The sequence below is a fragment of the Ceratotherium simum genome, chromosome 4 (genome assembly GCF_057802395.1).
Source record: "Ceratotherium simum simum isolate JZ-2026a chromosome 4, ASM5780239v1, whole genome shotgun sequence".
Lineage (NCBI taxonomy): Eukaryota > Metazoa > Chordata > Mammalia > Perissodactyla > Rhinocerotidae > Ceratotherium > Ceratotherium simum.
In genome coordinates, this window is record NC_141903.1 from 5,598,658 (window position 1) to 5,622,679 (window position 24,022).

Below are 24,022 nucleotides of genomic sequence, written 5' to 3' on the forward strand. Positions count from 1 at the left end.
GATACAGAAGTGTGACAGAATGTTAAATGGATTTTGTCTAAATCTTGACTCAGAATTGGAGCTAAACCTCAGAGCTTAGAGCAATGCCTGTAAGTACCTTGCCTTCTAAAGCGAGGCGCTAGACAGAATCCCACAGAGACCATAACTCTTCTTTTCAGTAACCATAAATAAAAAGAGTCAGAGATTCAATGGAGAGGATATTTTTGAATTTAAGTGAAGAGGGCAGCAAGGTGAGATTGGGGAGATATTTCCCAGAAGGGAGTCTAGCACTTCATCTCCAGCCGGACTCTTGTTCAATTGCAGAAGATCCCAGACCCAGATGGTTGCATAAGAGAGTGCTAAAGGGAAATTGACCTGTGTCCCCTGAAATTGGCAGCCCCAGTCCCTCACCTAGATAAGCCTCAAGTCAGGAGGCTGCAGGATTTTCCTCCCACAGGGAGCTAGAAGAGAAGGAAGCAGCAAATCGACTGTGTGTTGCAGCAAAGGGTTGTAAGTTCCCATGGGCTGGGTGGAAACCCCAGATAACTAGCTTAGAGCTCTATTGAAAAGACCCTTGCCAATAGGACTGAATGCAGGTCCCCAGCAGGAAGACTGCGTGTGAATCTGCAGGGCAGAAGACTACACGTCTCCACAAAGTCCAGGAATCACCCTGTGTGTGAGGGTGCACCTGTGTGTGTGTGTGTGTGTGTGAGAGAGAGAGAGAGAGAGAGTTCTGGATCAGGCCTGAGAGGGAGAGAGAGTGGCTGTGCACTAGCTGAAAGATTGAAGCTTAATATTTCAAAGGTATGGAGTGCTAGAATAGCTGAAAATTAGATAAACACCCAAAATAAGTGGGAAAAAAAAAAACAGCTGAGGTTTGGGTGGGAGAAAAAATAAAAGGTATTTCCCTTTGTTCTTTACCAAGTTCAGCCTATTTAAACATCCTGTCATGGAAGACAGTGGGGGAGAGGTAGAGCTAGAGAAATGCTACATAGGGTGGACACCCACTCTGCCTGGCCGTGCCGCCGCCTGAGCAGGGCTGGGACCCGCATCACCCGAAGGTAGAGCGTGTGGCCCCAGGGCCCAGGGCCACTGGGAACGGCAGAATCGTTGTGACATAAGAAGAAATACATATTTGGTCTCTGCCCCTAGTTCCTGACACAGAGCTCCTAAAAGCCTTGTAATTTCCCTAGTGATGGGGTGATAGGAGCATCTTAACACAGAGCTCCTAATCCCTTGGAATTACCTGGGAGCTGGGAGCATCTTGTGTTCTAAAGAGGTGACTCCTGGTGGCCTCCTGGATGGCTTCAGGATGGGGGCTGGTTGCCAGAAAGACCAAGCCATGATTAGAAGTTGGGAAATTTCAGCCCCACCCCTGTCCTCCCAGGACGGGAGAGGGGCTGGAGGTTGAGTGAAGAACTATCGTGCCCGTGTGATGAAGCCTCCACAAAATTCCCTAAACTACGGGGTTCAGAGAGCTACCAGGTTGGTGAACACATCCACATGCTGGGAGGTTGGTGCACCCCCAGTGCACGGGGACAGAAGATCCTGCACTCAGGACCCTTCTGGACTTTGCCTTATATATGTCTTCATCTGGCTGTTGATCTGCATCCTTTACAATATCCTTTCTAGTGAACTGGTAAGCCTAAGTGTTTCCCTGAGTTTTGTGAGCCATTGCAGCAAATTATTGAACCTGGGAAGGTGGTTGTGGGAACCCCCAACTATGTAATCAAGTCACGGAAGTGTGTGTAACCTGGGGACCCATTACTCGTGACTGGCATCTGAAGTGAGGCAGTCTTGTAGGACTGAGCCCTCAGCCTGTGAAGTCTGATGCTAACTCTGGGTAGTTGGTGTCAGAATTGAATTAAATTGTAGGATATCCAGTTGGTGTCCAGGGAATTGGAAAATTGACTGATGTGGGGACAAATCTCCCAAACATTTGGGGTCAGAAATGTTGTGAGTAGAGAATGTTCTTCTTTAGTCATCTTCCCTCTTTACCATGTTCCCACACCACTCCCACCAGCCAAAGCCGCTTACAAAATCCTATCAGGATAACTTGGAAATTTTGGACCCATCTTCCTTCCTCAATTTCCACTGCCACCAACCAGTCTTGGTTTCATCATTTCTCTCTCAGACTACAACAGGAATCTTCACACGGCTTTCCCTGCTTCCAGACCCTCCCCTCTCATAAACACCGTTCTATGCCAGGCGCCGTACTTTGCTATTTCATTTGATCCTAGCTATTCTTCAAGAAAGGTCCAAACTTGGTCTGGCATTCAAGAACAATGCATTTCTAATGGGCTTTTCAACCCTCAGGTTCCACCACTTCCTCCTGCAAATCCTATGTGGGGCCACACCTCTGTGTTGTTGTATACTCTACTTGGAATGCCAGGCCCACTCACCTCCATGGGGCAAACTCCTATTCATATGTCAACACCTACTCTTTAAGAGCCCTGCCCCATTTGAATCCTTCATGGATTCCCCCAAGGTCGTTTTCTGCATTTGTATGATATCTTGTGTCAAGTTCCTTTCAGTGTAAAACACACTTTGCGATAATTTACTTGTTTCTGACATCCCCACTAGGCTGTGAGCTCCTTGAGGGCAGAGAGAAGCCTGGTTCATTGCTGTTTCTCTGGCACTCAGTGCAGAGCCTGGCAGAGATAGGTGCTTATTAAGTTCACATTTGAATGAATGGATCGATGAATGCGATGGAGTTTGCAGGCACAGTGAACACATCACAACCATCTATTATTTCTGCTTTCCCAACGTCACTTCCCCAGCTAATTTGTGAACAGCAAATCTATATTGTTGAAGCAGTAGCCTCATTCCTAAATCAGATGTGTAAGATGCTATTGCATTCCAGAAAGTCAAGACCAGGCACTTGACTCGATTTTAATTAAGGTAGCGTCTTGCTTATCTGCATTTTTAGAGCACAGTAAAGATAAAAATGTGCTGTGGTTTTAGGTAGTTGGCTCTCAGGGAAATTGGAAACAAGAGACCTGTATCTGACTCTTCAGATGCATCTCTAGACGCCAGGCCTATGAAGAGTTTGAGGTTGCCTCTGGGAATCTATGAGGAAAATGTTCCAGGACCCAGTGCCCTTCCCTTTGCGTCAGAGAGACCTCAGTTTGAACCTGATCCACAGGGCTGTGCAATGTAGGGCAAGTCACTGAACCTCTCTGAATCCATGTCCTCATCTATATACAGGGATGATAATACCTGCCTTGCAGAGCTGTTCACGAGTATTAAAGGCAATGTGTGTAAAGTGCTATGTGTGGTGCTGAGTGCATAGCTAGAATATTATCTGTGACTTCCTGTGTGATTATGATGTGCCCGGCACCATGTTAGGTGCACTGCAGGTGTTATCTCATTCAGAAGAATCAGAAGCACCTGAGAATATATATACACACACGTGGGTGAGAGGAGTTCCACTTCTAGGACTCTGTCCAAAGGAAATAACAAAGTGTGTACACAAAGATTTTACTTAAAAGAGAGATCATTTCAACATTACTTATGTTAATGAAAAAAATCAGAAATAACCAATGTCCTACAACAGGAGAACGATTAAATGGACTATTGTATAGCTATTAAAACAAGGCTGCAAACTAAGAATTAAAGCTGTGGAGATAAATGCACAGTAATAGTAGGTTTTAAAAATCAGTTTAAAATTTTGAACAAGATGAATGACTCTTTGTTGAAATGCACAGATGTAAGAATATATGTCCGCAGAAGATGAATGAAATAACACACGTGAAATGCTAATGGTGATTACATCAGAATTTGGGTAAAACTGGTCATTTCTATCTTCATCTTTGTGCATATCCACATTTTCAGCTTCTTCACAGTGACCATCTGCTTTTGAGTAATAAAAAGAACACAAGAAAAAGGTATTTGTAATTTAAAAATTAAAGTGGTGGACACATGCACGTCTCTCTGATGGTGTTGTCTGGTGTGAGGTGAAAACGTTTTGCAGGCGAAGCCTTCACTTGACTTTGTATTTATTAGGTAGCCCGAAAATAGCCACTGCTGAAGCCCGGCAGCTGCTGGTAGCCCCGCTTTAGGATCTAGTGTCCTGAGAGCCGCAGGGAGTCTGGATTTTGCCCACGGTCAGCCAATGGGAGGTCAGACCTGAGGCCTACTTTGCTGCCAGCCCGCCTGCCTGACACTGTGAGGAAAATTACAGAGGAGACAAGATGTAGTGTTCAGGTTAATCAGCTCTCAGAGAAATTGGACAGGAGAGGTCTAGATCCAACTCCTCTCCTCTTCCCCCACCCATTGGAAGACCTGGTCATCCCACTGACCCGTCTTCTCTGTGCCAGGTCCTCAAGGAAGGGGGGAGAAATGAGTAAAGCACATTCTGGAGAGCTTCAAATATTTCCAGAGAAATTGAGTGCCTGGCTCAGAGAGAGAGGATATTTTTTTTTTTCCTGGAAATATTAATTCTCTTTTTCTGTATGAAAATATATATCTTTTGTATTTTTAAAATTATGAAATATATCACATATTTATATGAACAAAATTGTAGTATATGTATGCTATGATTTGCTTTTGTGATTCATCCATGTTGGTGCAAGTAGCTATAATTCATTCCTTTTCACAGCTAGATTAGTGTACTAATCTAGTGTGTATCTAAACTATAATTTATCTATTTCATTTTTGTGAGACCTTTCTTATTTTTTTTAAAGTTTTTTACTGTTACATAAAATACTATTATGAACTGGTACACATGTAAAAGTTTATTGAGTATATACCTAGGAATGAATTAAAACGGGTTATAAGGCATATGATTGTTCAAAACAACTAGGTAACACCAAATCGTTTTCCAGAATGGTTTTATTAATTTACACTGTCATTAGTCTTTTAAGACAGTTCCTACTTCTCCTTGTTATTCTCCTTGTTAACTTTGGTATTTCCAGACTTTTTTCTTTTTAAAAGTTTTGCCAGTATAGAGAGGGTGCTTGTAATTTGCACTTTCTTTATTATTGCTGGTTAAGTGTCTTTTCACATGTTTATGAGTCATTTATGTTTACTGTGCTGTGAAATACTTTTCAAATCCTTTACCTATTTTTTCTGTTGGGTTACTTGTTATTTTCTTATTGGTTCATGAGCAGCAGTTCTCAATCTTGATGAAGAACATGATGATCTATATATCTATCTCAGTGCCAGTACAAGCAGTCTTAATTACTGTAGATTTATGGTGAGTCTTGAGGTAGTGCAAGTTCTCTAACTTTGTTCTTTTTCTTTAAGATTGTCTGACGATTCTAGTTTCTTTGATTTCCATGTAAAAAAGAAAAAATAGAATCAGCCTGTCACTTTCTAAAATAAAGAAAAGAACAAAAAGAAAAGGCTGCAGGCACTCATGAGCATTTATCCCAGAGCAATAAGAAGTTATGCTCACGTAAAAACCTAGACATGAGCGTTCTTAGTAACTTTATTCATAATAGGCAAAAACTGAAAAAAACCCAGATAATCTACACCATGGAGTATTACTCAGTAATAAAAAGAAATGAACTACTGATATTCTCAACTACTTCAATGGATCTCGAGGGAATTATGCTGAGGGAAAAAACCAATATCAAAAGATTACATACTCTGTAATTTCATTCATGTAGCATCCTTAGAATGACAAAATGATAGATCTCTAGAACCAATTAGTGGTACCAGGGCTTAAGGAGGGAGGAAGGGAGGGAAGTGGCTGTGATTACAAAGGACAGAACAAGAAATCCTCATGATGGAACTGTTCTGTGTTTTGACTGTGATGGTGGTCACACAAATCTACACATGTGATACAATTGCATAGAACTAAGAAAATGCACACATACAAATTAGTGCATGTAAAACTGGTGAAATGTAAATAAGGATCATGGATTGTATCAATGTCAATTTTCTGTTGTGATATTGTATGACGGTGTGCAAGACGTTACCATTGGTGGAAAATGGGTGCAGAGTATATGGGATCTCTGCATTAATTCTTATAACTACATGTGAATCTGCAATTATCTCAAAATAAAAAGTTAAAAATCTCTTTCACTGAGCTTCCAAAACAAAAGAATATGAAATATCTCATTAATAATTTGTATAGGGATTGTGCTGAAATTATAGTATTTTGGAAATATTGGGTTAAATAAAATGTTGTTGCCACGCAAAATTGGGGTTCTCCTATCCGATGCACATAAAAAAAGCCGATTATTATGGCATCAGCTTTTGGGGAAAGAAATCAGCTTTATTGCTAGATCAACCTGCAAGGAGACAGGAGGCATCAGCTCTCAGATCTGTCTCCCCCATCCAGGGTTGGGGCAAAATTAATGGGATGAAGGGCAGGATGGTCTGAAGTGTGGAGATAGATGATTGGAGGTAAGGAGAAGTGAGAGAGTTGATGATCTGTGCAAGCATGGTCAAACTTCATCCCTCTTCATAGGACACATGCTCATAAAATAGTGGTGTTGGTATGACCTGAGAGTGGAGTTTTCAGCCCTTTGATGTCAAAAAGGTCACTTTTTGGGCATTTGCACAGGCCCAGTTGATGGGTTGGCAGTCTCAACTGGCCTGAACTGGACAAGGGGTCTCAGTTCCCAAAAAAACACTCTTAATTACTCTGTTGATAAGATGGGGTCAGTTGAACTGGTCCTGGAGGGCCCGTGGTTACAACGTTATTAAAATTTTAAAAACCTGGCTAGTATTTTGATTGAGGTCACAGTTATCTATAGATAAATTTGTGGAAAAGTGACATCTGAAGAATATTGAATTTTCCATTCCATGTGAATGGTATATTTCTCCATTTATTTACGGTTTTAATTTCTCTCAGCTGTGTTTTGTGGGTTTTCACTTACAAGTCTTGAACATCTTTTTAAAAAGTTATTTCTAGATATTAAAGCTATTGCAAATGTTTTTTTTAATTTCATTTTCTAACTGTTGTTTCTAGTTCATAGAAAAATAATTGATTTTATTATTGACCTTGTATCCAACAACCTGCTAAATTCATTGGCTGATTATTACTATTTGTTGAGATCTTCCGATTTTCTACATATACAATATCATCAAATGGAGAAAATTTCATTTTTTCTTTTCCAATCAGTTGATAAATAAATGAAAAGCAATAGGGTATATTGGAGTATATGAAGAAGCCATTTGGTTTAAAACTTATTTGGCCTGACCTTGTTTTTCCAAAAGGGCCTGATGTGGCCTGTTAGGCATGCATTGTACATCTGCCTTAAACATGTACTATGTCCCAAAGACAAGAATGATGCCCCTAAAGATAGGGATGTAGCTTCCCCCCATATTGGCATTTCCTTAAGGATAAGGACCTCAGAGAGAAGTCAAGATGGTAGTGTAGGCAGACTCTGAACTCACCTCCTCCCATAGACACAACAGAGTTATAACTACTCTTGGAACAATTACCCCTGAGAGAGAACTAAAAACTGGATAAGAGGAACCCCTGCAACAAATGACAGTCCTGACCGAGATGGAAGAGGCAGAAATTCCCTTATGGAGAGAAAAATATCCACCCTCACAAGCCACAGTGCTTCATGGCTGCCCGGGAACAATCCAAAGGTATGCAGCCTTCCCTGGAGGAGTGGGGGACCTGAGCCAAAGAGCATTGCCATTATAAGCATTTTTTGACCCAGCACAACCGAGACAAGTGTCATAATATCTGGCTTTGCTGGCTACTAAAAACAATGGGGAATACCCCCGGAAAAGCTGGGACATAAGGAAATTAAAGCCGGCTCTTAAATGGGTCCATGCACAAATTCACTCATTTCAGAAAGCAGCCTAAAATCACCAAAAAGAAAGGTGCACAGTCCTTTGGTGAAAAGAGACTCACCTGATAGTCTCTGGGTGCATCTCGGTGAGAGGTGAGACCTCTCCAGGGACTGGGACATTGGCGGTGGCCATTGTTGTGACCTGGTGCATGCGTGCTGACACAGATGCTGGCAGACACCATTGGAGTTCTCCTTCTGGCCTGCAAGCCCAGGGTCTGCCTCACCCACTAAAGCACCAATTTAATCCAGCTCAGCCAAGGCAAACAGTCCACCCCAGAGACTGGCCCCACCCAACAACAAGCCTTGGGGCAACTTGTGGGCCTGCATAGGCTAGATGCCTGAATTCCCTGCAGCAAAGCGAGTGGGTCTAACTCTGTGGGGCAAGACATGCGCGAGGAGCAGGTGGAGCGTGTGGGGCATTGTGGAGTGTGTGGGGCCTCTGCCATGGGGTGACCAGATCCTCTTCAGGGGGTCAGCATCCACACACGGGGCAGGACTGTGTTGACTGTGTGTGTGGCCCTGTGGGCAGTGGGCTTGTCAGCTGCAGAAGACTTGTATTTCTCAAACAGCCACATAGGGGATCAGCCCCACCTTCCAAAGCCTGAAACAATTCGGTGCTCCCATGCCTGAGGCCAGCCCCACCCAGCTGCAATCCTGAGAGAGCTGACAAGAGCCTTATAGGCCAGAAGCCTATAGCTACTGTAAGCCGCTGAGACTAACACCCAGCCATGCTGGGGGCCTAGTCACTTAACAGAAAAACTGCAACAGGAATATGCTATTAGACCTTGCAGCCAACTGTCCTGGGGCTCCCCACACCCGATAAAGAGACTGAAGGGTCCACAACAACCACACACAGCTGAGCATTACAACCAGCCAGCCAAGGGGATAGCTTAGCTTCCCTGGGCACTTACAGCAAAAACAACCCTGCCACAACAGAAGGACACACATAGCCCACATGGGGGTCACTCCTGGAACATATGGAACTAGTGACGAGAGGGAAGCAACACTGCTGGGCCTCATAAGGCATCTCTTACACAAGGCCACCTCTCCAAGATCAGGAGACGTAGTTGACCTACATAATACATAGATACAAGCACAGAGAAAGAGGCAAAATGAGGATGTAAAGGAATATTTTCCAAGTCATGGAACAGGAAAAAAACCCAGAAAAACAACTAAATGAAACAGAAATGAGCACTCTACCTGATTGAGTTCAAACAAAGAGTCATAAGGATGCTTACTAATCTTGGGAGAAGCATGGATGAACTCAGGGAGAACGTCAACAAAAAAATGGAAAATATAAAAAAGAACCAATCAGAAATGAAGAATACAATACTAGAAATGAAAAATTCACTACAGGGACTCAAAAGCAGAGTAGATGATACAGAAGAACAGATCAGCGAGCTGGATGAAAGACTAGAGGAAATCAACCAAGCTGAACAGATAAAAGAAAAAAGAGTTAAAAAGAGTGAGGACAGCTTAACAGACCTCTGGGACAACATCAAGCACACTAACATCTGTGTTATAGGTGTCCCAGAAGGAGAAGAGCGAGACAAAGGGGCAGAAAATCTATTTGAAGAAATAATACCTGAAAACTTTCCTAACCTAAGGGAGGAAACAGACTTCCAGGTACAGGAAGCATAGAGAGCACCAAAAAAGATAAACCCAAAGAGGCCCACACCAAGACACATCATAATTAAAATGTCCAGAATTAAAGATAAAGAGAGAATCCTAAAAGCCACAAGAGAAAGGCAACAAGTTACATACAAAGGAAACCCATAAGGCTATCAGCTGACTTCTCAGCAGAAACCTTTCAGACAAAAGAGAGTGGCATAATATATTTAAAATGCTAAAAGGAGAAAGCCAATGATACTCTACCCAGCAAGGTTATCATTCAGAATGGAAGGAGAAATAAAGAGTTTCCCAGACAAGCAAAAATTAAAGGAGTTTATCACCAAGAAACTAGTTCTACAAGAATTGCTAAAGGGACTTATTTAAGGGGGAAGAGAAGAACACAAATAGGAAAAAATTATCTGTTTCCATGATAAGAGGGTAACAGATACAAATGTCCCAAAAATAAGTTAGATATGATACCAAAAACATAAAATGTTGGAGGAGGGGAGTAAAAGAGTAGAGCTTTTAGAAAGAGGTCAAACTAAAGAGACCATCAACTTAATATAGATTGCTATATACATAAGTTATTATATATGAACCTTATGGTAATCACAAACCAGAAACCTATAATATATACACAAAAAACTAAGAGAAAGGAACCCAAACATAATACTAAAGAAAGCCATCAAACCACAAAGGAAGAGAAGAAAGGAACAGAGAAGAACTACTAAAACACCCAGAAAAAAAGTAAAAAAATGACAGTAAGTACATACTTATCAATAGCTACTTTAAATGTCAATGGACTAAATGCTCCAATCAAAAGGCATAGGGTGGCCGATTGCATAAAAAAACAAGACCCATATATATGCTGCATACAAGAGACAAATCTCAGATCTAAAGACACTCACATACTGAAAGTGAAGGAGTGGAAAAAGATAGTCCATGCAAATGGCAAGAAAAGAAAGCTGGGGTAGCAATACTTACATCAGACAAAACAGACTTAAAAAAAAACTGTAACAAGAGACAAAGAAGGGCACCATATAGTGATCAAGGGAACAATCCAACAAGAGGATATAACACTTGTAAATATCTATGCGCCCAACATAGGAGCACCTAAAGATATAAAGCAATTATTAACAGACATAAAAGGAGAATAGATGGTAACACAATAATAGTAGGGCACTTTAACACTCCACTTACACCAATGGATAGATCATCCAAACAGAAGACCAATAAGGAAACATTGGCCTTAAACAACACACTAGACCAGTTGTACTTAGTAGATATATATAGAACGTTCCATCCCCAAACTGAAGAATATACCTTCTTCTCAAATGCACGTGGAACATTATCTAGGATTGATCACATATTAGGCCACAAAACAAGTCTCTATAAATGTAAGAAGATTGAAATAATACCAAGCATCTTTTCTGACCACAATGGTCAGAAATGACCTCAATTTCTGACCACAAGTCACAATATGAAACTAGAAATCAACTATAGGAAGAAAATTGGAAAAGTCACAAATATGTGGAGATTAAACAAGATTCTATTGAATAACGATTGGGTCAATGACGAAATCAAGGAGAAATCAAAAAATACCTGGAGATAAATGAAAATGAAAATATGACATGCCAGAATTTATGGGATACAGCAAAAGGGGTTCTAAGAGGGAAGTTTATAGCAATACAGGTCTACCCCAACAAACAAGAAAAAACTCAAGAAAACAATCTAACAGTGCACCCAAAGAAACTGGAAAAAGAGAACAAAGCCCAAAATCAGTAGAAGGAGGGAAATAATAAAAATCAGAGCAGAAATAAATGAAATAGAGACTTAAAAAACAATAGAAAAAATCAATGAAACCAAGAGCTTGTTCTTTGAAAAGACAAACAAAATTGACAAAGCTTTAGCTAGACTCATCAAGAAAAAAAAAGAGCAGGCTCCAATAAACAAAATCAGAAATGAAAGAGGAGAAATTACAACAGACACCTCAGAAATACAAGAGATTATAAGAGAATACTACGAAAAGCTATATGCCAACAAGTTGGATAATCTAGAAGAAATGGATAAATTCTTAGAATCATACAACCTTCCAAAACTGAATCAAGAAGAAATAGAGAGTTTGAATAGACCAATCACCAGTAAGGAGATACAAACAGTGTTCAAAAACATTCCCCAAAATAAAAGTCCAGGACCAGACAGCTTCCCTGGTGAATTCTATCAAACATTCAAAGACTTAATACCTATCCTTCTCAAACTCTTCCAAAAAACTGAAGAGGAGGGGAAGCTTCCTAACTCATTCTATGAAGCCAACATTACCCTCATATCAAAACCAGACAAGGACAACATAAAAAAAGAAAATTACAGGCCAACATCACTGATGAACATTGATGCAAAAATCCTCAACAAAATACTAGCAAATCGAATACAACAATATATTATAAAGATCATACACCATGATCAAGTGGGATTTATTCCAGGGATGCAGAGATGGTTCAAAATCTGCAAATTAATCAATGTGATACACCACATTCACAAAATGAAGAATAAAAATCACATGATCATCTCAGTAGATGCAGAGAAAGCATTTGACAAGATATAGCATCCATTTACGATAAAAACTCTGAATAAAATGGGTAAAGAAGGAAAGTACCTCAACATAATAAAGGCCATATACAACAAACCCACAGCTAATATCATCCTCAATGGTGAAAAACTGAAAGCTATCCCTCTAAGAACAGGAACCAGACAAGGATGCCCACTCTCACCACTCTTATTTAACATAGTACTGGAAGTCCTAGCCAGAGCAATCAGGCAAGAAAAAGAAATAAAAGGGATCCAAACTGGAAAGAAAGTAGTGAAACTGCCACTATTTGCAGATGACATGATTTTATATATAGAAAATCCTAAAGAATCCACCAAAAAACTTTCAGAAATACAGTAAAGTTAGGATACAAAATCAACATACAAAAATCAGTTGCATTTCTATACACTAACAATGAAGTAGCAGAAAGAGAAATTAAGAATACAATCCCATTTACAACTGCAACACAAAGAATAAAATACCTAGGAATAAACTTAACCAAAGAGGTGAAATATCTGTACACTGAAAACTATAAAACATTGCTGAAAGAAATTGAAGAAAACACAAAGAAATGGAAAGATATTCTGTGCTTTTGGATTGGAAGAATTAACATAGTTTAAATGTCCATACTTCCTAAAGAAATCTATTGATTCAGTGCAATCCCTATCAAAGTTCCAAGAACAGTTTTCACAGAAATAGAACGAAGAATCCTAAAATTTATATGGAAAAACAAAAGACCCCAAATAGCCAAAGGAATCCTGAGAAAAAAGAACAAAGCTGGAGGTATAACACTCCATGGTTTCAAAATATACTACAAAGCTATAGTAACCAAAACAGCATGGTACTGGCACAAAAACACACACAGATAGATGGAACAGAATTGAGAGCCCAGAAATAAACCCACATATCTATGGAAAGTAAATTTTCGACAAGGGAGCGAAGAGCATACAATGGAGAAAGGAAAGTCTCTTCAATAAATGGTTTTGGGAAAACTGGACAGCCACATGCAAAAAAAATGATAGTAGACCATTAAAATTAACTCAAAGTGGATTAAACACTTGAATGTAAGACCTGAAACCATGAAACTTCTAGAAGAAAACATAGGCAGTATGTCCTTTGATATAGGTCTCAGCAACATATTTTCAAGTACCATGTCTGACTGGGCAAGGGAAACAATAGAAAAAAATAAACAAATGGGGCTACATCAAACTAAAAATCTTCTGCACAGCAAAGGAAACCATCAACAAAATGAAAAGACAGCCTAACAATTGGGAGAAGATATTTGCAAACCATATATCCGCTAAGCGGTTAATATCCAAAATATATAAAGAATTCATACAGGGGGCTGGCCCAGTGGCGCAAGCAGTTAAGTGCGTGGGCTCCACTGTGGTGGCCTGGGGTTCCCCAGTTCGGATCCCAGGCACACACGGATGCACCACTTGGCAAGCCGTGCTGTGGCGGCGTCCCATATAAAGTGGAGGAAGATGGGCATGGATGTTAGCCCAGGGCCAGTCTTCCTCAGCAAAAAAAGAGGATTGGCAGATGTTAGCAGAGGGGTGATCTCCTCACAAAAAAAAAAAATCAATTAAGTTTGGGCCGGCCCAATGGCTTAGTGGTTAAGTGCGCGCGCTCCGCTACTGGCGGCCCGGGTTCAGAACCCGGGCGCGCACCGACGCACTGCTTCTCTGGCCATGCTGAGGTCGCGTCCCGCACACAGCAACTAGAATGATGTGCAACTATGACATACAACTCTCTACTGGGGCTTTGGGGAAAAAAAGAGGAGGATTGGCAATAGATGTTAGCTCAGAGCCGGTCTTCCTCAGCAAAAAGAGGAGGATTAGCATGGATGTTAGCTCAGGGCTGATCTCCCTCACAAAAAAAAAAAAAAGAATTCATACATCTTAACAACAAAAAAACTAACAACCCAATTAAAAAATAGGAAAAAGACCTGAACAGACGTTTCTCCAAAGATATGCAGATGGCCAACAGGCACATGAAAAGATGCTCAACATCATTAACTATTAGGGAAATGCAAATGAAAACTACAGTGAGTTTTGTATCACCTCACTCCTGTCAGAATGGCTATAATTAACAAGACAGGAAATAACAAGATGTGGAGAGGATGTGGAGAGAAGGGAACTCTCATCCACTGCGGGTGGGAGTGCAAACTGGTGCAGCCACTATGGAAAACAATATGGAGATTCTTCAAAAAATTAAGAACAGAACTACCATACGATCCAGCTATTCCACTGCTGGGTGTTTATCCAAAGAACATAAAAACATGCATGCATAAAGATACATGCACTGCTCTGTTCATTGCAGCATTATTCACAATAGCTAAGACTTGGAAGCACCCTAGTGCCCATCAAGAGACAAATGGATAAAGAAGATGTGGTATATAGACATAATGGAATAGTACTCAGCCATAAGAAATGATGAAATCCAGCTGTTTGTGACAATATGGATGGACATTGAGGGTATTGTTACCGCACAAAGGGAATGATCTGCTCACCACAAGACAAAAGCCAATTGTCAAGAGGTAAGATGGTAGCAGAGAAAGGGCAGTTTCTTACAGCTTGCTGGCAAGGGGGGAAGATGACTGACTAATGTCCCAAAGAACCATCTTCCAGACCAAAGACTACAGGCCATTTATATAGAGGGCTGGTCTCTGAGTGGGGAAGGCATCTGATCTCAAGGTGGGGGCATCCATCTGATTACTGGGTAGAGGCATCTGGTCTTCAGGGCCGGGGCATTCATTTGGTCTTAGTTCCTGGCAGTCTTTTGTTTTACTTGATATGCATCAGAGACCAGAGCAACACCCTCTACCCTGATCATTCTGTTGTCATTGATGATGGCTATCAGCATAGACTTTCTGCCCGGGGGTTATCACAGTCCTAAGGAACTCAAAAGAACAAAGTTGTCAACTTATAGCAGCTGAGAGGGGCCATAAAGTCCAGAGTTAGTCAGAGGTCATTCTAAGCAACCATATGGTTTCTTTTCTACAATATGGCTTCCCTTATGTCAACCTTGTATTGAGCCGTATCAGTATTATGCTAAGTGAAATAAGTCAGAGGGAGAAGGTCAAATACCATATGATCTCGCTCATAAGTAGAAGATAAAAAACAACAAACAAACACATAGAGACAGAGATTGGATTGGTGGTTACCAGAGGGGAAGGGGGGCGGGAGGAGGGTGAAAAGAATGATTAGGCACATGTATGTGACATCCCTTTCTATCAGAGGAAGACAGATTGTAACGTGACCAAATTTTCTTTAGTAAAAACTAAAACATGTTACATTCAGTGCTGTTTTGATGGTCAGGCTGAAGTAATGAATTTGCAGAAAATTTTTAAATACAAAAGAAAGAGGATAAGCATCTTTTCCTGGAAACTAAAGATTAATTACCGACCTGCTGTGGTCCTCTTGTGACCACCAATATGCTGACCACTGACCTCTGTGCCAGCTAATATCTCATGACAGTAGTAAAAGTGATAATCCTGTCATGTGTGATGTACGCTCTTTGTTCCAAGACGGTATATAACCACTCTGTACACCTCCCTTCTTTGGTGACCTTCTTTCCTTAAAGGAAGGCCCCAGGCTATAGTCCTCAAACCAGACTCATAATAAAGTCACCCCAATTTTGATTTATAGATTGATTATGGATTATTTATGTTGACACAGCATACTTTTTATTTCTTTTTCCTTCCTTTTGTGCTAAGACCTCTAAGACAATCTTGAATAGATGTAGTGAAAGTGACATTCTCATCTTTTTCTCATATTGGGAGAAAGGATTAATATTTACCAGTAAGTATGATGTTAGCTGTAGATTTTTGTAGATATACTTATCAGATTGAGGATTTTCTTTTCCCATTTACTCTTTTACTGTGTTTAATTTCCCCTGTTAAACAAACTTTGCATTCTTAGAATAAACAGCATTTGGTCATGATGTATTACCCTTTTTATAAATCAGTGGATTGGATTTGCTATTATCTTGTTTAAGACTTTTGAGTCAATATTCATCAGGGACATTGGTCTGTAATTTTGTGTGTTGATAGGAAATACTTAGAGATTTTTTCTGATTATGTATTTTTTAGTTCTTCAATCTTGATAGATTTGCTCGGTATAAATTTCTAGTTTCTATTTTCTCTCAGCACTTTGATGGGATTTTTCCACTGTATTTTGTCTTCTACTCTTGTTTTGAGATGCCGACCATCAATCTAATTGATCTAATTGTTTTTACTTTCTAGGTAATGTGTCCTTTTCTCTCTTGACACTTTAAGATCTTCTTTTTGTGTTTGGTATTTATGATATTGTGATTTATAAGAAATATGTATTTGATCGTTCAGATGAGCAGAATATATTTCTCATAAATATTTGGTCTTCATCCATGGTTCCTGGCTCATAGCTGCAAAGACCCTTGGAATTTCCTGAGGGATAAGAGCAATGGGAGCATCTTTTTTTATAATATTTAGTCTCTTGTCCTCAGTTCCTGAAGTCAATTTTGGGCCATAAAGGTGAAATGGGTGTCTTGTTATTCATAACAAGCCTCTTTACAAAACAACCAGGTTTATGTTAATAAGGTGACTTTTGGAAAGCACCTAAGGATGGGGATTGTTTGCCAAGGAAACCGACCATGAATAAACGGTTGGAACTTTCAGCCCCACCCCCAACCTCTGGGGAGGGGACTGGGGCTGGAGATTGAGTTCAATAACCAATGGCCAATGATCTAATCAATCATGCCTATGCAGTGAAGCCTCCAGAAAACCCCAAAAGGACAGGATTCAGAGAGCTTCTGAGTTGGTGTGCACATGGAGATTTGGAGAGAGTGATGCACCTGGCGAGGACATGGAAGCTCCATGCCCTTTCCGCATGCCTTGTCCTATGCATCTCTTCCATTTGCTTTTCCTGAGTTATGTCCTTCAATAATAAACCAGGGATCTAGTAAGTAAAATGTTTCTCTGAGTTCTGTGACCCACTCTAGCAAATTAAATCAAACCTAAGGAGGAGCTCATGGAAACCTCTGATTTATAGTTGATTGGTCAGAAGCACAGGTGATATCCTGGGTTTGTGACTGGCTTCTGAAGTGGGGGCAGTCTTGTAGGACTCAGCCCTTAACCCATAGAATCTGATGCCATCTCTGGATAGATAGTGTCAGAATTGAATTAAATCATAGGACTCGTAGCTGGTGTTGGAGAACTGCTTGGTGGCGTGGGGAAAACCAGCCCCCACACATGTTGGAATTGGGTGCTCAGACCTTTTAGTATTCTTTAGGTTTTCAAAATTTTAAAAATTTAAGTTTGGGCTGGCCTGGTGGCATAGTTGTTAAGTTTGTGCACTCTGCTTTGGCAACCTGGGGTTCACAGGTTTGGATCCCAGACACTCACCCACACACCACTCATCAAGTCATGCTGTGGCAGTGACCCACATGCAAAAGAAAGGAAGATTGGCACAGATGTCAGCTCGGGGCCAATCTTCCTCATAAAAAAAAATTAATTTTGAAAGTTCCAAAATTAAAGAAAGACACCACATATCAAATTCAGGAAGCCCACCTAATGATATATATATATATGTATATATCATATATATTTATATATGATTTTATTTTTCCTAATTTGTATTGTTTGAGCTTTCTGATTTAGATGTTTAGTGTTTTTCTTCAATTTTGGAAATTCTTCCCCATTATTTCCTGCAAATATTGCCTCTGCCCCATTCTCTCTCTCTCTCCACCTGGAACTCCCACTAGATGCCTGTAAAACTTCTTGGTTTACCTAGAACATCTCTGAAATTGTCTATTGTTTTACTTTTGCTCTCCTTGTCTATTTGTACTACATTCTATAAGATTTATTCATATTTATCCACCACTTTATTTATTATCACTTGTATAAAATCTGACGCTCCTTCACTTCATTTGTTCCTCTGCTCAAGTACTATTTTATTAGCAGCACCTTCCTTGACCACCTCATAGAAAACAGGAGCCCACCCACTGGCATTTTCCATCACCTTTACCACCTTTATTATTTTCTGTAGCACATACTACTATCTGACATATACACTTCCTTATTTGTCTATTGTCTCCTCCCCTTATGCTAGCATGCCAGTTCTTGAAGGCAGGGACTTTTATTTATTCACTTATGTCAACCTGCAAAAACAGAAACCAGTTTAAGAGGCAAAGCATTTATTTGGAATCAAAGAATTGTGATTTGGGGAGCACAGATTTGCGTAGAAACCTAAATAGTGTCCCAATTACAGGAGAGGGGCTTAGAGTTTTTATTCGAAAAAGGGAGGAAGATGAGGTAAGTTGTCTTAAGGAAGAGTTCACTGGTGCCAGATGAGGTGAGGCTAGATTTGTACTTCATAGATGGGCTTGAGATTCGGTCATCAGGCAAAAGGCTAGACTTGCCCTTCATTGGTTGGTCAGCGATGCGGTCATCAGCAAAGTCCAGTGCCATCAGTCCTTACAGACAGGATATTCTTGTTCTTACTGACTTCTCGGAAAGTTGGCGATTTGGTCCAGTTTGGAAGATAAAGAAAACAAGGCATGCAAGGCAATGCCTCTGAAATGGCTGGTCCAGCTCTATTTAATATGGCTCCACTCATGTCATCTTTCACACTTACATATTCCCAGCATGTAGTACAGTGCCTGCCTTGTAAAGATAACATTCAAATAACATTTATTGAATAAATAAATTAAATCCATTGAATTTGTAAATTCAAACAATTTTTTTAGAAGTTCTATGTCATGATTATTATTATTTTCAATTTGCCTGGCCGTTTTTGACAGTCTCTTGCGTCTTTAGTCATACTTTTGACTAAACATATTAAAACTTTCTGTAACACACTAAAACTATGTATATACATTCTTTTGTTATGAATTCTAATTTTGGTATCTTTGCATGAATGTTTCTGCAATTGGATTTGTGTGCTGTCTTTCACTTGTAGTGGCTTGTTTCCTTCTGTGTTGTTTGATTGTCAGTTCATGCTCTTTGGAACTTTAATTATGGGAAAATTTTGAGGCCAGGGTTTAGTGTGTTCATTCAGAGATGAGGTGTGTTTGATTCTGCAAAGCACCTGAGGGGTCTACTAATCTTGAACCAGTCTAAACTAAATTTTAACTTGGGGTTTTGGAGCTACAAAGCTAATGTGAATTCTGGCTGTAAACCTAAGTGAGGGTTTGTCCATGAAGAAATTCATAGAGAAAGCCTGCCTCTCCCTTCCCTTCTCTCCCCTACCTTCTCTCTCTCTCTCTTCTTCCTTTTTCTCCTCATCTTCCTTCTCCTCCTCCTCCTTTCCACCAGATTCAAGACTGAAACAAACAAGTACACTTCCAGTCTCTCTCCACAGAGAAGGACTTTAAATTATTTGTTTACTCTACCCATTTGACATGGTGACATTTTGGTGCTTCTGGCATTAGTAAGAGTCTTTGATCTAACTTTCCAGCTCATTTAGACCCAGGACTTGTCGCTTGTCCTACATGCACGGTCCATTATATTTCTGGCTCACTGTTTATCTTATCTTCTCTGTACTCATGATTTGAAATTTTTTTTTTCACCTCTGAGGATTTCCTTTATTTCTCTCAAGCTCAGTCATATATTTTAAAAGGTTTTGCTTTTGTCTAGCTTTTTTTTTTTTTTTTGGTGTGTGTGTTTTTCATTAAGAAGATTCTTTTTTCAAGACATCTAGTCTGTCTGATGGCTGGAAATAGAAGTTTTAAATTTCAATGTATCTTTTTGCCATTAAAGAGGACCTGAGTTGGGCCCTGTATAAGATTGAATCTTAAATGGTCAGTAATGTTGATTAACAAGAGACATATAGAATATAGCCAAAGAAAGCCCTTTGTTCCATTTTGGGGGTCCTCATGGAGTGGACACTTCTGTTCTTAGAAATGTTATTGCTGCTGCTCATGACAGTATGGTGAGATTGTGGCACACAGCATAGTGGCCAAATAAATCTGTTCAAAACCTGTTTATCCACGTCTTAGCTTTGTGAACAACTTGATTCTTATTCTTTCAGATAGTTTCTCTATAATTGGATACAATAATAATATTCATGGGGATATTAACTCATGGGGATGCTATGAGGAATAAATGAAATGATGTAAAGGGCCTGACATGTAGCAATTATTTAACATATGGTGAATAATAGTAATAATAATAACAACAACAATCACAACTAGGTGATTCTCTTCCTGGAATAGTGGGTAGACCAGACAGTGCTGTGCAGAGGTGCCCATGGAGCAGCTAGAGATGCTTAATTTTGCTCTGTTCTGTGTCTTTTCAGAGTAGTCTCTTCCCAGTCACACTGGTGACACTAAAGCAGCTTAGCGTGGGGGATCAGAATTGGCCACCCCAAAACATATCTCTTTGGCATGTGGGTTATTTTGGGCTAGTGAGGATTATTACTTTTAAAAACTGCAGACATGGGAGAAGCTATGAAAAGTAGAATCTACCCTTTGTAAGAAACATTTACATTTGTAAGGGAAATCTCCATCTGTAAAGGTATCTCCCTCTCTGTACCAGGAGGAAGGGGTGATAACCTTATCTCTAGAAACGCTTATCAATGTGGAAGGCAAGGACTTAAATCTTCATAATAACCTTACTCTTGTTTACTGTGCTTTTCTGGTAATCTCCCATAACTGACTCCCCCCCACCCCCAACATCCTCCTTTGTCTTTAGCTGAAGATGGTATTTAAGATGAGGACCCACACCATTTTGACAAGTTGCTCAGTTTTCCTAGTCTCTCCCATGTATACATCTTATAAAGCTTTGTTTGATTTTCTCCTGTTATTCTGTCTCATGTCAATTTAATTCATACCCCAGCCAGAAGGACCCAGAGGGTAGAGGATTTTTCTTCTTCCCCTACATTAGGATACTTCTTTATGGGGTGTGTGCTCTTCTGGATTAAGTCAAACTGTCTGAACTGGAATATTGGCTCATGAGGACAAGAACTTTGCCATATCTGCTGCTGTTTCCCCAGCAACTAGAACAGATCTGGACACATAGGAAGTGCTCACCAAATGTTTCTTGAATGAATGGATGGTTGAAAAGTTTAGATCAGTGGTTCCCCAACTTTCTATCCTTCCCAAAATTCCCATGGATGACTTCCTCTGTGGAGATACCATATGTTTTAAAACAGCATTGCTATCATCCAGCCTGAGTTTTGAAAGTCAAAAAGAATGGAAGGAAAGGATTTAATTCTAATCTTAAAATAATGCTGCACTCTGCCATTGGATTCTAATTAGGCAGAGGCAGCCAGGGCAGATTAAATCTTAGCATCAAGCAAAGTCCTGGTGCCCTCATTGGCAGTGAGCACAGCCTGATTTCAGAGACTGTACCATTTCCATCAGGTCAGGTGTCTTGTAAAATAAAAATTGCCTGAGGATCCTCTTTATATTCTCAAAATTCGATATGTTTTATATAATGAAATCTCACAAAATTTAACCTACCAAATATTTTTCTTGTTATCAGTGATCCTCAGTTTAGAGCTGATAAAGAATACTTTCATGTTTCCTGTAAGGAAGACCTAGGTCACTTTCTATTCTCAGTCACATGTTGTGTACCATTCCGTATACTACCTGGCAGGAAATCAGAAAAGGTCGTGAAAACACTGGCACATTCACAGGTGTCAATGAAACATAACCAATAACCATTCTATAGATAAAGAAATAAGGTGAGTTTTCTTGAGCCAGAGTGAGGATTTTAACCTAGGAAGGCCTTAGAAAGCGTTTCAGAGAAGCATTGTTTTTGGTACAGTCTTATATCTTTTTAGATCAAAGAACATACATTAAACCACACCGAGGATACATTTTCAAAGTTTCAAAGGGGTATTTAGTTGCAAATTAGCAGGTCAACATGACCCTGATGTGGGGAAAGGGACTAATACGGGTGTTACCAATAGGGCATTACCAATAGGGCGTAGGAGGGGAAGTATGCATTCTTATCTTAAGAGAGTGTGTTCTTTACTTTAATGTTTAAAGCAGATATACCAGGCCGGCCCCGTGGCTTAGGCTTAGCGGTTAAGTGCGCGTGGTCCGCTGCTGGCGGCCCGGGTTCAGATCCTAGGTGCGCACCAACGCACCGCTTCTCCAGCCATGCTGAGGCCGAGTCCCACATACAGCAACTAGAAGGATGTGCAGCTATGACATACAACTATCTACTGGGGCTTTGGGGAAAAAAAAGGAGGAGGATTGGCGATAGATGTTAGCTCAGAGCTGGTCTTCCTCAGCAAAAAGAGGAGGATTAGCATGGATGTTAGCTCAGGGCTGATCTTCCTCACAAAAAAAAAAAAAGAAAAAAGAAAAAAGAAAGCAGATATACAACGTATGTTTGATAGGCCATAAGGTAGGCCTCTCCAGTTCAAGTCGAATCTATTTGGAACCCAAATAGTTACCCTACATAAAAAGCTCTTGTCATTTCCCTCTTTTGGTTAATCATCTTTTGATAGCAAGCATTGCTGATCAAAATATTGTCCCTCGGTGTCAGGGTGGTTGCTGCCTGCCCTGGGTTCATCATGTCCCTTGGTGCCAGGCTTTTATTTCGTTGATTTGCCCACTTATCCATGTTGGGGCGAAATAGTCAGGTATAGTGGACAAGCATAGAGGTATGTATTACAGGCGAAATGTTTCGTAGGTTACGTAATTTGTCAATTATTTTTAGATTATCTCACAAACATGCACATGTGCTTTTACATGACTTCCTATAGTTACATTGTTTATAACAATTATAGAACAGGTAATCCAGTACTTTAAATGGGTAGCTTAAAAATGAATTCTTAGGCATAGCCTTAATAAGAAACGGAGATTTGTCCAGGGTTGTAAGATTGATCATCTCAAGTCATTGGGAAATTATTACTCTAGTCTGCATGCCAGTCTTATAACACTGAGTAAAGAAAACAGTAATTAGTTTGAATATTATACTAATACAACAACTCAAAGGAGTAATAGAAATAGGAATTGCAATTCGGGTCACAAATGGAAGCCAGTACCAGAAGGGAGTCAACTAAACAAATCAAGACTAGGTGTAGGGTCACTTAGGGCATTCACCTACTTTTTCATGTGCTTTAGCAGAGATGACACATTGGAAGATTCATCAGGTATAAAAACACAAATTCAGTTTGAATGATTGCACATGTACCACTTTGGGACATGGTAAAAATACCTAAAGCCATTCTATTTTAAAGGGCAGCCTTTGTCATTAAAGATATTTCAGTATTTCATAAGGCTCTTCCTACTTGAGTATTGTTAAGGGCTAGTTGAGTAAATTTAGTCAGGGCTTCTATATGTGATATGACATCTTCCAGCTCCAAAGAGGAACAAATATAGCTGCTAGTGGTCATACCAGAGGAACACTGAATGAGCCCATCTGGCCTCAAGGAGAGGAAGATGGGCAACAGTTGTTAGTTCAGGGCAAATCCTTCCCCACATCCAAGGGAAACCCAGGGTGCAGCATCTTAGCCATCCAGGTGTTAGCCAAGGCCAGAGATTTGTTCCACATAACCATTGAGTTCCATTAGGAGCCACCCACTAAATGTTTGGCCTTCAAGACCAGTCTGTTCCAAACCAATTATTTTCTTTAAGGATGATAGTATTATGAAAACCTTAAATAGAAAATGGGTATACAGTTTCAGCATTACAAGGGGTTAAATGGGGAGACACAAGGTTGGGAATACAGGCCTGGTCTACAGTCTTGGGACAGCTTTCTACAACAGATGCCAGTTTCTTTTCATCCTGGTTTGGAGGAATTTGTCTTAGTCAGTCAAAGTCAGGTGTCAGAAACAGGAGTTGAAATCTACTCAGGCAGAGAAATCTTTTTTAATGATAAATGTGTATCCATGAATGTATGCCCTTTAATTTTGCAGTTCATGGATTGGTTAAAAGTACCTGTTAAGGTTCTGTCCAATGGGGCTGCAGAGAGTATTTTATTTGATGTCTCTACCAATAAATAAATTCTCCAGGTTATAGTCCATGACTCTTAAGGGTCTTCATCTCCTGGGAGCTCTCTGTGGAAGGAATCAGCTACCGACCTTTCATTTCTGTTAAGCACCTCAGTGAGACCCTGACAACAATATAATGTATCCCCCTTACGCAAAGTTGG